This window comes from Grammomys surdaster, unplaced genomic scaffold (genome assembly GCF_004785775.1).
Source record: "Grammomys surdaster isolate TR1022 unplaced genomic scaffold, NIH_TR_1.0 126189, whole genome shotgun sequence".
Classification (NCBI taxonomy): Eukaryota; Metazoa; Chordata; class Mammalia; order Rodentia; family Muridae; genus Grammomys; species Grammomys surdaster.
In genome coordinates, this window is record NW_021620995.1 from 6,817,282 (window position 1) to 6,830,749 (window position 13,468).

The 13,468-nt window shown below is 36.9% G+C and overlaps 1 pseudogene; it reads left to right on the forward strand.

Annotated features, from left to right (window-relative positions):
- The first annotated feature begins 4,104 nt into the window (after positions 1 to 4,104).
- LOC114613138 lies at positions 4,105 to 7,000 on the forward strand (annotated as a pseudogene).
- Positions 7,001 to 13,468: the final 6,468 nt, after the last annotated feature.

Below are 13,468 nucleotides of genomic sequence, written 5' to 3' on the forward strand. Positions count from 1 at the left end.
AAGGTTGTTTTATTTGAATTATAGTATATTAGTAGAAATTTAACATTGTTTTATTAGACTATATTTTACATAAACTCTTTATTAAAATATGTAAAAAGCTCTAGTTTTATGGTTCTTACAATTATTTTTACTATATGTAGATTGTTAAGGAAAAAGACATTTTTTTTTCTTTTAACGTAAAAGGGGGCTATTAAGTTGAAGTCTCTGGTTGAGTATTGCTACGCAGACACAACCTCTTGTTGAGGTAGACTCATGGGGTGTTTTGCTATGGTAGACTCAAGTGATGTTTTGCAGGGCTAGACCCAAAGGAAGACACATGATGTTTGGAGAGAAAAAGACATAATGGACAGTCATGGTCCTTGCAATATTTTGTTGGCTTTATAGCTTCACTGATCTTTACTTCATTGAGAGAGGCACACCATAGAACTTCTCCTGGCATCCTGGCTGGTTATGGTCACTCCTGCATACTGGTGGATGATAGGAGAAAGCCTAGCTATTTCTTTTGGATCAGGTTCCTGCTGATTTGTGTTTGGTCTCCTGACACTAGTGAACTGGACTGCTGGTATCAAATCACAAATGGAAATTGGAATCAACCAAAAGAATTGCTTTTCTAAACAGGTCCACATCCCCTTTTTCTTTTTCACATCTTTTATACCCTACCTTTGGGTGATGGGCTAGAAGTAGGTTGACAGTATTTGAGTATGATTATTAAAAGTAGATCTTAAAAAATCTAAGTCTACACTTCTTATGTTTGTAGGAATGATGTCACACAACCAACTTGGGAAAAATTGGAGAATGTCTGAAACAGTTTAGAGTTGCTATATGATCCAGAAAAATTTTAACAATATAAATTTTAAAAATGTTTCCCTAAACAAATGGATGGCAAAACAAGATGTGTTTCATCTACACAATTTGATACCAATTGTAAAGAAGTAAGAATGGATTATTAAGAAAATGGAAACATAGTAAATACTAAGAAAAAGGCTGGTAACAGAAATTAGACATAAAACAATAATTTATATGAATATACAGAACATAAATTTTATAACATTAAATTGAACAGGCAGTAATGAATTTTAACACTAAGTGAATTATATCTCAGGGTTATTTTATAAATCGAACTAGATGTGGTGATGTAGATCATTGCCCAGGAACTTACCTTGCAGGAGTAGTTCCCCATGTTTAAAGCACAACTCCACAGTACACTGAAAATAGGATAACAAATGAAATATAAAGTTACTTAGTTGACCACAAATCTTATAAAAGCTAACATTTTATGTACTTTGTGAGATGTTACTCTTGACATAAACCACTAAATTCATCTTAAAATTTCTTTTGAAGTAAAATCATGCCAAAGGAATTTTCATCCCATGGGATTTTGTCTGTTTAGTGTAGCATCGCTGAAAAAAATAAAAAACAGCATCAGAATGGTACATAGGAGAAAAGCAACATCTGGCAGTCCTTGACTGCACACTGAAGGAATTTGAGTTATATAGGTAAGAATAACTGAGTAATACAATATGCCACACATGAACTTGTTTTCTGATTACTTAATACACATTTAAAATATTTAATCGTTCAATTGGAAAATATATTCAAAATACTATGATCAATTATTCTTATTGAAAAGGTAGATTACTTTTGGAAATTGAAGTGCAAATTTACATTCTAAAAGGCTCCTACCATAATAGGACAGCAACATGCTTTCTTAACCTGTCTTCTACTTACTGACATTCCTGTCAAGAAAACAATTCTAAGTAAAGTCATTGCATTTGTTCACAAGCTAAAATCTGAATGATCAAGTTGGCAATTCCCACATCAGATAGCTTAAAACATATTTGAAGCTGTAGGATATTTTACTAGACACTTCTTCAAACTAGATTTCTCTTCAATTCATTTGGTTAATGCAGGTAATTTATAGCTCTTAAAAAATAACTATTCAGGGCAAATCTAATGTTTACACATATGTTGTTCAATCACCATAGATCTGTGTTTCTTTCATGATGACTGTTCAATTGCTGCCGTATACCACTCTTTCCTTTGCATCCACTTTTAATTCCAGGATTACATTTCCAATTTTGTTATAAATGATAGGACTTCATCCTTTTGCTAATATGTTTTGTATTAATTTATATATATATGGCACTTTGATTTGAGCAAATGTTTTTTTTTTAACTCCTTTGCTTCCCATAGTCATTCTGAAAACTCACAGTGACTTTGCCTTCACCTCTGCCTATAACCAGTATTCTGCAAATCCTTTACCTTTACCATGCTATTTTCTAACATTAAAAATATTGTTTTATCTTTTTAGAATTTTTAGGACACTTTCATATTTTGATTTTCAATGTTTTTTCATCAGTTTTAGCTACATTGAGGGCCATTAATGGGCTTTTAATTTTTATAAAACATTTTACAATTCTCTCTAAGAAAATTTCAATATCTCTTCTTGACATAGGTGATATTGAGCTATGAAAAAGAAACTGAAAAAAAATGATTGAAATATATTAACATATTTATTGTTTAACATTGATGTATTACTAATAAAATGCTGAAATAGTATGTTATATATATTTGAGAATGTAAAGATTTTCATTTTATTATTAATTGCCATATTAATTTTCTTATTTTATTGGATACATGTGTGCCATAGTGCACATGTAGAGTTGGATTACAACTGTCAAATTCACTGTTCACTTCTATTATGTGGGTTGCTTGGCTTGAAGTCATGACACTGGGTTTGGCAGTAAGTGTCTTTCTTTATCTCCCACGATATTGTACCAACTTTGTACATACTTGTTTATACTTATTTTGTCCATATTTATTCTGCACACTTTGAAGTATAAATATTAATTACTTAATATGCATTTCTCTACTTAGTATATGAAGTACATTATTGTATTATTAAATTATATTATATTTATCATAAGTATCCATTTCAGTATAATATTGACTAAGTCAGTGGTGATGAGTTTTCATTTGTTTTTGAATGCTGAAGATGTTCATATATAGGAGAAGGGATAACTAGAAGTTTATATACAATTATTATAATCCTCTATAGCATAGTAAATTTAATATTTAGTTCCTTTCAGCATAAATCAGAGTTCTTTGGTTGTGTATCCCATCTTGAAGGAAGATATACAAATTCCACATGTACTATGTAAAATTAAAGTAACTTTTTTTCTAACATATATAGTATGTATGCACACTAATTTTGCCTAGAGCATTTAAATCACGTACTCTTGTGTTCAAATTCATTTCCTAGTTTATATATATATATATATAAACATGAAATACACTGAATGTCCCAAATTAATTCACTTTTATGTGGGTTCATGTGATCTGACTTCCCAGAAGAATAATGCTCTTGTAAGTGAATCATGCCAGAATCATGTGGAATGTAGGAACTGCATCCAAACTGGAACAAATAAGACTGGAACAAATACCACTGGTCTGGTACAGCTCACCTTCTTCCCTGGTAAAGGTCAATTTGTTTTGCATCCCTTTTTGTCCACAAGTTTGGAGGCTTTTATGAAATCTTCGGACATCAGGAGGCCACTAATTAAAGATGGAGCAACATTCTGTGAAGAAAACGATGTGAATGTGCTACTGTTTGGAGCAGCATTTCTAAACCGGTGGGTCACAACCCCTTTGGTGATCACGCATGATATACCCTGCATAGGTTGTAACATTATAAAGCAAAATAGTGACACTAACTTTATGAAGAAGCAACAAAATAATTTACAATTTTGAGGTTACAAAAACATAAGGAACTGTATTACAAGTTCACAGGGTTATGAATGTTAAGAACCAGTGGTTTGAAAAACCATATTTTATTGAAGTTTACTAATTGTGAAGATAATAATATGACCCCAAGTTTTGGTCCTGAAGTACATGTAAACAGATAGTAGCCAATTTTCCCAGTCATTGAGCTAAAAGACTCTTCTGGTGATTGTTTTCTTCCTTTCATACTTTTATCTGCATATAATCTCTGAGTCCAATCTTAACTCTGTAGGAGTGGTATAAAAGACAAGAAAGTACTCATTTTTATAGGGCAATTAAGGAATGAGTAGAGTAGAAAAAATAAGATTCTCTAGGGAACTGCGCGCGAAATCTGTGTGTTGCGAATTTGGGGCTTTCGGGTTTGCGTCCCTGAGCGAGCGAGTGTGGCATCCGGCAAAGTGATTTGGAGAGGTACAACTGATGAGAAAAAAAGAGCAAGAGAGGAAAGGAGAGACTTCTGCTGCCAACATGCAGAAAAGTATTATGTCATTTTTTCAACCCACAAAGAAGGTAAAGGGAAGAAGCCAGAGAAGAAGACACCCAGCAACATCAGAGAGAAGGAACCACCTCCAAAGGTGGCGTTGAAGGAGAGGAATCGAGTGGTGCCCGAGAGTGATTCTCCAATGAAGAAACCAAGAAGGAAGGTAACCCAGGTCCTCAGCAGTGAAGGGGAGGACGAAGATGATGCCCCTCGCACCCCCAAAGTCCAAAAGCCTGTGTCAGACTCCAAGCAGAGCTCTCCTCCCAGCCCTGACACATGTCCTGAGAACAGTCCTTTTTCAGCCGCAGCCCCTCCATGGACATCTCCCCATCAGGATTGCCAAAGCAGCGAACTGCACAGAAGCAACTTCCCAAACGGACAATTGAAGACACTCTCAAGGAGCAGAATGAGGACAAAGACAAAGCAGCTAAGAAAAGGAAGAAAGAAGAAGAAACACAGACCCCAACAGAAAGCCTCACAGAGGCTGAAGAGGTAGAACAGAAGGAAAAAACGGAGAAGGACCAGCCCATAGTAGCCCCTGGGCCCACCAAGTCCCCTGAGTCAGTAACCCTGACAAAGACAGAGAACATTCCAGTGTGTAAAGCAGGTGTGAAACAGAAGCCTCAGGAAGAGGAACAGAGCAAGCCTCCGGCCAGAGGTGCCAAGACACTAAGTAGTTTCCTCACACCCCGAAAACCAGCAGTGAAAACTGAAGTCAAACAAGAAGAGTCAGGCACTCCAAGGAAGGAAGAGACCAAGGGAACCATGGATCCAACAAATTATAATCCTTCCAAAACTAACTACCATCCCATTGAAGATGCCAGCTGGAAACATGGCCAGAAGATTCCTTTCCTCGCTGTGGCCCGGACATTTGAGAAGATTGAGGAGGTTTCTGCTCGGCTCAAGATGGTGGAGACACTGAACAACCTACTGCGCTCTGTGGTGGCCCTGTCCCCTTCAGACCTGCTCCCTGTTCTCTATCTTAGCCTCAACCACCTCGGGCCACCTCAGCAGGGACTAGAGCTGGGTGTTGGTGATGGTGTCCTCCACAAGGCAGTTGCCCAGGCCACAGGTCGTCAGCTGGAGTCCATTCGGGCTGAGGTAGCTGAAAAGGGGGACGTGGGTCTCGTGGCCGAGAACAGCCGCAGCACTCAGAGACTCATGCTGCCTCCTCCACTTACCATTTCTGGAGTCTTTACCAAATTCTGTGACATTGCCCTACTCACTGGCAGTGCTTCCATGGCCAAGAATATGGACATTATTAAAGGCCTTTTTGTTGCCTGCTGCCACTCGGAAGCCCGGTTCATTGCCAGGTCCCTAAGTGGGTGACTGCACCTTGGGCTGGCTGAGCAGTCGGTACGGGCTGCTCTTGCCCAGGCTGTGAGACTCACACCCCCTGGCCAAGAATTTCCCATAGCCGTGGTGGATGCTGGGAAGGGCAAGACAGCAGAGGCCAGAAAGATGGGGTTGGAAGAACGAGGCATGATCTTGAAGCAGACCTTCTGTGAGGTGACTGACCTGGATCGAATCATTCCTGTGCTGTTGAAACATGGCCTGGAACGTCTCCCAGAGCACTGCAAGCTGAGCCCAGGGGTCCCTCTTAAACCAAAGCTGGCACATCCCACTCGGGGTGTCAGCGAGGTCCTGAAACGCTTTGAGGAGGTCGACTTCACCTGCGAGTATAAATACGATGGGTAGTGGGCACAGATCCATGTTCTGGAAGGTGGAGAAGTGAAGATATTCAGCAGGAACCAGGAAGACAACACAGGAAAGTATTCTGACATTATCAGCCGCATCCCCAAGATTAAACACCCCTTAGTCACATCTTTCATTCTGGACACTGAGGCTGTGTCCTGCGACCAGCAAAAGAAGCAGATCCAGCCATTCCAAGTGCTCACCACGCACAAGCGCAAGGAGACTGATGCCTCGGAGATACAGGTGCAAGTGTGTCTGTATGCTTTTGACCTCATCTACCTCAATGGAGAGTCTCTGTCTCAACAGCCCCTGTCTCGACACCAGCAGCTGCTCCGGGAGAACTTTGTAGAGACAGAGGTTGAGTTTGTCTTCGCCACCTCCTTGGACACCAAGGACATCGAGCAGATTGGTGAGTTCTTGGAGCAGTCAGTGAAGGACTCCTGTGAGGGCCTGATGGTGAAAACCTTGGATGTTGATGCCACCTATGAGATCATCAAGAGGTCACACAATTGGCTCAAGCTGAAGAAGGACTACCTGGATGGTGTGGGCGACACTCTGGACCTTGTGGTGATTGATGCCTACCTGGGCTGGGGGAAGCGGGCTGGTCGGTATGGGGGCTTCCTGTTTGTTGCCTACGATGAGGAGAGTGAAGAGCTGCAGGCCACATGCAAGCTGGGAACTGGATTCAGTGATGAGGAGCTAGAAGAACATCACCAGAGCCTGCAGGCCCAGGTATTGCCTACTCCATGCCCCTATGTGAGGATTGATGGGACAGTAGCCCCAGACCACTGGCTGGACCCAAGCGTTGTATGGGAGGTGAAGTGTACTGATCTCTCCCTCTCCCCCATCTACCCTGCTGCACCGGGCCTGGTGGACAAAGAGAAAGGGATCTCTCTTCGTTTCCCTCGGTTCATTCTTGTCCATGAAGACAAGCAGCCAGAGCAGGCCACTACGAGTGACCAGGTGGCCTCTTTGTACCGGAAGCAGGGTCAAATTCAGAACCAGCAAAGTTCAGACTTGGACTCCGATGTCGAAGACTATTAACCTTCTGCTCTCCTGTGCCTGGGGTGGAGGTTGAGAGAACATGGGTACTATTGGACTGGTGGTGTTGACTGGTGTGTGTGGTATCATAGGAGTGAGATCCTGGGGCTGGGATGTTTCATTTTCTTCAATAAATGACTATATATATAAAAAAGATTCTCTAGGGAAGAATACATAGATTGTTTATTCAACATCAAATGATCATCTCTGTAAATTCATTAGTAGGGTAAAACTAACCTATCTAATGATGGTCTAAACCCAGCTCACATTTCCTATTAGTGAGTAAACAATCCAATGTTTGGTGAATTCAGTTTTACTATGGTATGAAGAGCCGATGCAGAAGGATCAGAAAGCAAACTCACTGTGAACACTTGGCCACCATAAGCCAGTTAATCCTGTGGTAACTTTTCTGACACATCCTGCTGCTTTTATTTAGGAATATGCATGTATTATTATATGTAGAATATATATTATATACACATAATAACATTTAACAAATTTTTGTCAAAGATCAACTGTCCATAGGTGTGTGGGTTTAGTCCTGGGTCTCCAGCTCCATTCCATTGACCAAACTGACTATTTTTATGCCAATACAAATGCAGTTTTTATTATTATTTCTCTGAAGTCCAGATTAAAATCAGGGATAGTGATGCTTCCAGAAGATCTTTTATATTGTACAGGATTGTTTTATATATCATAAGATGATTTAGTTTTTTCCATATAAAAATGAATATTGTTCTTTCAAGGACAGTAACAAGTCTTTGATAGAAATTGGGTTGAATTTGTAGATTGCTTTTAATAAACTACATTTTTACTGTTAGTTCTACCAATCCATGAGCACAAGAGATCTTCCCATGTTCTCATATCTTCTTTAATTTCTTTCTTAAAAGCCTTGAAATTTTTAATCATACAAGACTGTCAGTTGGTTGGTTAGAGTTACCCAAAAATATTTCATATTATTTATGTCTTCGATGAATGGTATTGTTTTCCTAATTTCATTCTCAGCCTATTTATCATTTATGTATAAGAGGATTAATGATTTTTTAGTTAATGTATTCAGCCACTTCACTGAAAGTATTTATCAGATGTAAGTGGTCTCTTGTAGAATCTTGGGAGTCACTTACATATACTATCATACCATATGCAAATAGCTGTACATTGACTTCAATATTTCTATTTTTATATCTCCTTGATATCCTTTAGTTGTGTTATTGCTATAGTTAAAACTTAAGTACTATATTGAGTAATTTTAGAGAGAGTCAAGAGGCTTGTTTTCTTTCTGATTTTAGTGTAATTGCTTTGATTTTATTTCAATTTAATTTAATGTTGGCTATTGGCTTGCTGTAATTTGCCTTTATTTTGTTTAAGTATGTCCTTCATCACTACAAAATATTAATTATGAATGGGTCTTAGATTTTTGCCAAAGTTTTTTTCTGAATCTAATGAGATGATGTGGTTACTTTAAATTTGTTTATAGTATAGTTTATATTGACAGATTGTATGTGTTGAACCATCCCTGCATCTGTGGGATGAAGTCCACTTGATTATGATAGACTTTTTTCATTCTTTGTTGTGTTCTTGAATTACCTTTTTGGGAATTTGTTAAGTATTGTTGTATCAATGTTCATAAATGTTTTTTTTTTCTGAATTTGCTTTTTGTTTTAGACTCTTTGCATGGTATAGGTATCAGTGTGACTGTGACCTTTCATAGTGAATTTGATATTGGTCCTTTCATTTCTATCTTATGAAATAATTTGAAGAGTATGATATTAACTCTTCTTTGAATATCTGGTAGAATTCTTTGCTAAAACAATCCCAGCCTGGGCTTAGTTTGTTTGTTTTTTTGTTTGTTTATTTGGAATCATTTGATATTGAATGACAGCTTTTATTTCCTTATGAATCATAGGCCTATGTAGATTATTTATCTGTTCTTGATTTAACTTTGTTAAGTGGTATTTGTTAATAAAATTGTCAACTTCTTTTATATTTCCCGATTTTTGGAGTACAAGCATTTGAAGTAAGAGCTAATGATTCTTTGCATTTACTCGGGGCCTATTGTTAGGTCCCACTTTTCTTTCATGATTTTATTAATTTGGCTAGTTGCTCTCTAACCTTCAGTTATTTTGTCTATGTTTTTATCAATCTTGTGGATTTTCTCAAAGAACCAACTCTTATTTTTGTTTTGTTGATTCTTTGTATTGTTTTCTTTGTTTTTATTTTACTGATTTCATATCCAAATTTGATTATTTCCTGCAATCTACTCCTGCTGTGGGTGTTTGCTTCTTTTTCATCTAGAAGTTTCAGGTGTGTTTTTAAATTGCTAGTATGAGAATTCTCTAATTTCTTTATGAGGTCACTTAGTGCCATGAACTTTCCTTTAGCACTGCTTTGATTGTGTCCCATAACTTTGGGTATATTGTGCTTTCATTTTCATTGAATGCTAGAATGTCTTTAACTTCATTCTTTATTTCTTCCTTGATTCATTAGTCAATGAGTATAGAGTTGCTCAGTTTCCATGAGTTTGTAAGCTCTACGTTATTTCTGTTTTTATTGAAACTCAGCTTAATTCATAGTGGTCTCAAAAAATACAGTGTTTTTTTCAATAATCTTGTATTCTGTGAGATTTTTCTTTTGAATGAGAATGTGCTCTATTTTGAAGAAAAAATTTTTGAAGAAGACAGTATTATTACATGTTTTTTTTTGTGAAATATTCTGTAGATAAATATCTGTTAGTTCTGTTTGAGTAATAATGACTGTTAGTTCCATTGCTTCTTCGTTTAGATTACATGTCAATGAACTGTCTGTTGGTGAGAGTAGGATGTTGAAGTCTCTCACTATTAATGCATGGAGTTGGATATGTGATTTATATTTTAGAAATGTTTCTTTTGCAAAGGTCAGTGCCCATGATTTTGGGCATATGTATTCAGAATTGAGATGTCATCTTGGTGGAATTGTACTTTGATAAATAGGAAGAGTTATTTCACATAGTTTATGATTAATTTTTGTTGAAAGTCCATTATGTTAGATAGTAGAACCTCTACACCAATTTTCTTGTTGGGTCCATTTGCCTGGAAAATCTTTGTTGAGCCCTGTTTCTGAGGTATTTTTATCTTTAATATTGAATTATGTTTCTTGTATGCAGAAGAATGATAAATTTTTTGGGATTGAATAGGTGAATAAATATTATTTAATTTTTTTGGTGACAGAATATCTAATTTTTTCCATCTATGATCACTAAGGCCTATTGAGGCTCGAAGAGACTGAATTGACAGTCTGGGAACATTCATGGACCTACCTAGGACCTCTGTACATATGTCAGCTGTGTAGCTTGGTCTTCATGTGGGACTCCTAACATTGGGAACAGAGACTGGCTCTTATGTCATTGCTAGCTTTGGGACCCTTTTGCCCTACTGGGCTGCCTAGCCTAGATTCAGTGACTAGTCTTTCTGCAATGTGATATGCCAAGGATTTTTTTTTTTATGAGAGGCCACCCTTTTTCTGAAGAGAAAGGGAAGAATAATGGATGGGACAGAATGGTTGGGGACTATGAGGAGAGATTGGAAAGGAAACAGTGATTCGGACATTTATTAAATAAATAGTTATTTAATTAAAAATAACAATTAGTGGAAATTTCTATAAATTTAAAGAGGGCAAGTAAAGAGAGTTTGGAGGGAGAAGGAAGAAGGAAAAGATGGTGAAATGTTAATCTCACAAAATACAAAATGTAATTTCTGGTGCATATGTAGAGCCTTCATTCCTACTGGCTAGCATCCGTTGTACTGTAAGATACAAGATAGCAAAGTAGAAAACTAAATATCAACCAGGCTACAAATATTTTAACAATAATGGGGTCCTGCTTGCAAGATATACAAGGACAATGATGGCATAAACCTTGTGGGACTAACCAAGCAATGTGAATTTAGAGACTTCTCTATAAGATGGAACTCCTTCCCTATAATGCTTGAGTGGCTAAGAACCTGGGATTAGATTGTCCATAGACCTAGAAGAAAAAAGTCAAATACTATTGTTCTGAAAAAGCAATGTTGCAATTGAATGAGTTTTAATGACAACTTCCTATACATATAGATAATTTCCTTGATCACTTATCAGGGAAGATTCTTTCTGCTGTAGACAGAAACAAGTACAAAGACCAACATCAGATATTATGCAGAGAGTGAGAAATCTTGGAACACAGCCCTGAAATGCATTTCTCCAATAAGCCTTTCCTTTAGGTCTCAGTAAATTCTGCATAAAAGGAAGCAGAAACAATATAAGAACCAGAGGGGATAGGGGATAAAGAAAAAAGCTCTTCAAAACAAAGCACTACTGACACACATAGGAAAGGAGACTGAGGTAGCATGCTTTGGTCCACAATAGGGATGAACCAGATGGCATCCTAGAATAGTAAGTAGAAATAGAATTATGCTCCAATAGCAAACCCAGAAGCTATTTCCAATTGAAAACCACATGAAAATGAAAATTCCACTGTTCCAAAGAATTTTTGAAGTAAATGTGTCACTCCTAAGTGTAGGCCACATGCTCAGCATATGATAGCCAAAAGAAAATAACCTCAGTGTTTCGACAGGCTTTGATTTTGCTTGTCTTGATGTCATATCAGGGTTATTTTTATTTTTATTTTACATATTTACAGTTTAGGGTTTTTTTTTAACCTTATAGGTTTCCCATATTTATGGCTTTCAGTTTTGTGTTTTTATAGGATTTCTGAATATGTAAATAATTATGTCTCTGTATGTATACTTGTTTCTTGTTCCTTTTGGGATTGGGGGGGGGACTCTTTTCTTTCTCTGCTTTTTTCCCCCGTCATAATTTGTTTGGTTTTGCTTTATCTTATATTTTATTGTTATGCATTATATGTCTGTTTGTTTTCTAAGGGGAGAGAGAAAAAATGCAGATTCTGACAGAAATTGAAGTAAAGAGAAACTGAGAAGAGGGAAGAGAAACAATGATTGAGATATAGTGTGTGAAAAAAAATCTTTTAAATGTAGAAAAAAATGAAAAAAAGGCAGGTCAATACAATCTGCATTTAGTATATCTCATAAGGCATTGTTTCTAAGGCACTTCACTAACCTCTAGTGAGTTTGTTAGCTGTGCTACATGGTTAAAATTTTGTAAGACAGTGTTACCGGCTTTGTGCTTAGACTCCATGCACTATCAATGGTTTCCTACTATTTTGTTTTATTTTTCATGGAAATATACAGAAGCAAATAATTAAGATTTTTGTGCCATTTAAGGCAGACAAAGAATCACACCAGATGTAGCACTATTCTCCTTGTTTACATTCTTCTAGTTTTGATAATAAAAAAACTTAATCCTAAATTTTTAACCAACCATAACTGTGATACTCTATTCTTGGAAAGATATGAACAAATATTACTTATTCCACATAGTGAACCAAGGTCATAATAAAGAATAGATAGTGCCAAAGTCCTACCTGGCCAATGAATGTGTTTTATGAGAATAACTTAAAGGAATATGGGTGAATATATATTTGTAGGAGCTGAACTGTCTGAAAGAGAGTTGCATCAACAAAGTTCACTTCAGTGTGGGTGAAAAGTCATAAAAACTAGAAATCTGAATCACAACTGCATAGCCAACAGACAACTCAACAGGTAGGAGAACATCTTTTCCAGATCCCACTGTTTGTTTGAGCATCTTCCAGGCAGCTCAGCAGCATTTTGTTTCTTCAAGGCAATTGTCTCAATCTCTGCTTCTTTCAGGCTCGTTGGCTGTTCTCTGAGCCTTCCAAGTGGCCACACTTGTCCAGATTTTCCATTGGTCCTCTTCGCAGCATTTCTTGTCTTTGAGTGACTCTCTGTAATGTTTCCTATTTATATACCATTGGAGAAAGGAGGGTCTATTGAATCTGGTCAGTTTGTTTCAGGGAATTCCTTAAGATAGTTTGTGTTGCATAGATTTTGTCTTGAGTTTCCCTGCAGGATGAAGTTTTAATATTGCCTTAAAGCATTCTCTTGTCTCCTTACCTTGTAAGCCTCTTTCATAAAACATCCCGTTGTTTTAGTAACTTATATATGTTTTGACTTAAGAAGTTTTATTCTAACAAGAAAAGCCATTCTTTTTCATTTAGCTAGAAGTGTCTACTCTCTAAAACTTGTAAAATAACAATATCAATGTTTGAATGTTTGCTATGCATTCTATCTTGCTTTATCGGAGCTATGTCAGATATGTTCAATTAGTTTACTCTGAAGTAAATACAAATGAAAAATCCACATGAACAGTGAATCAAAAATTTTACAAAGGCTGAGGGCCCAAAACATCTACATCTTCAATTCATAGATAGTTGTTAAAGGCATCAGTTGAATGAAAAATATAATGAAAGGCTAATTGCCTTCTCATTTTGAGAAGAAAGGCTTGAACAAATTAAAGCAGAACATAGAACGAGAACATGGAATGAATAGTCTCAGCTATTCATTTTCAACCAGTGTATATATG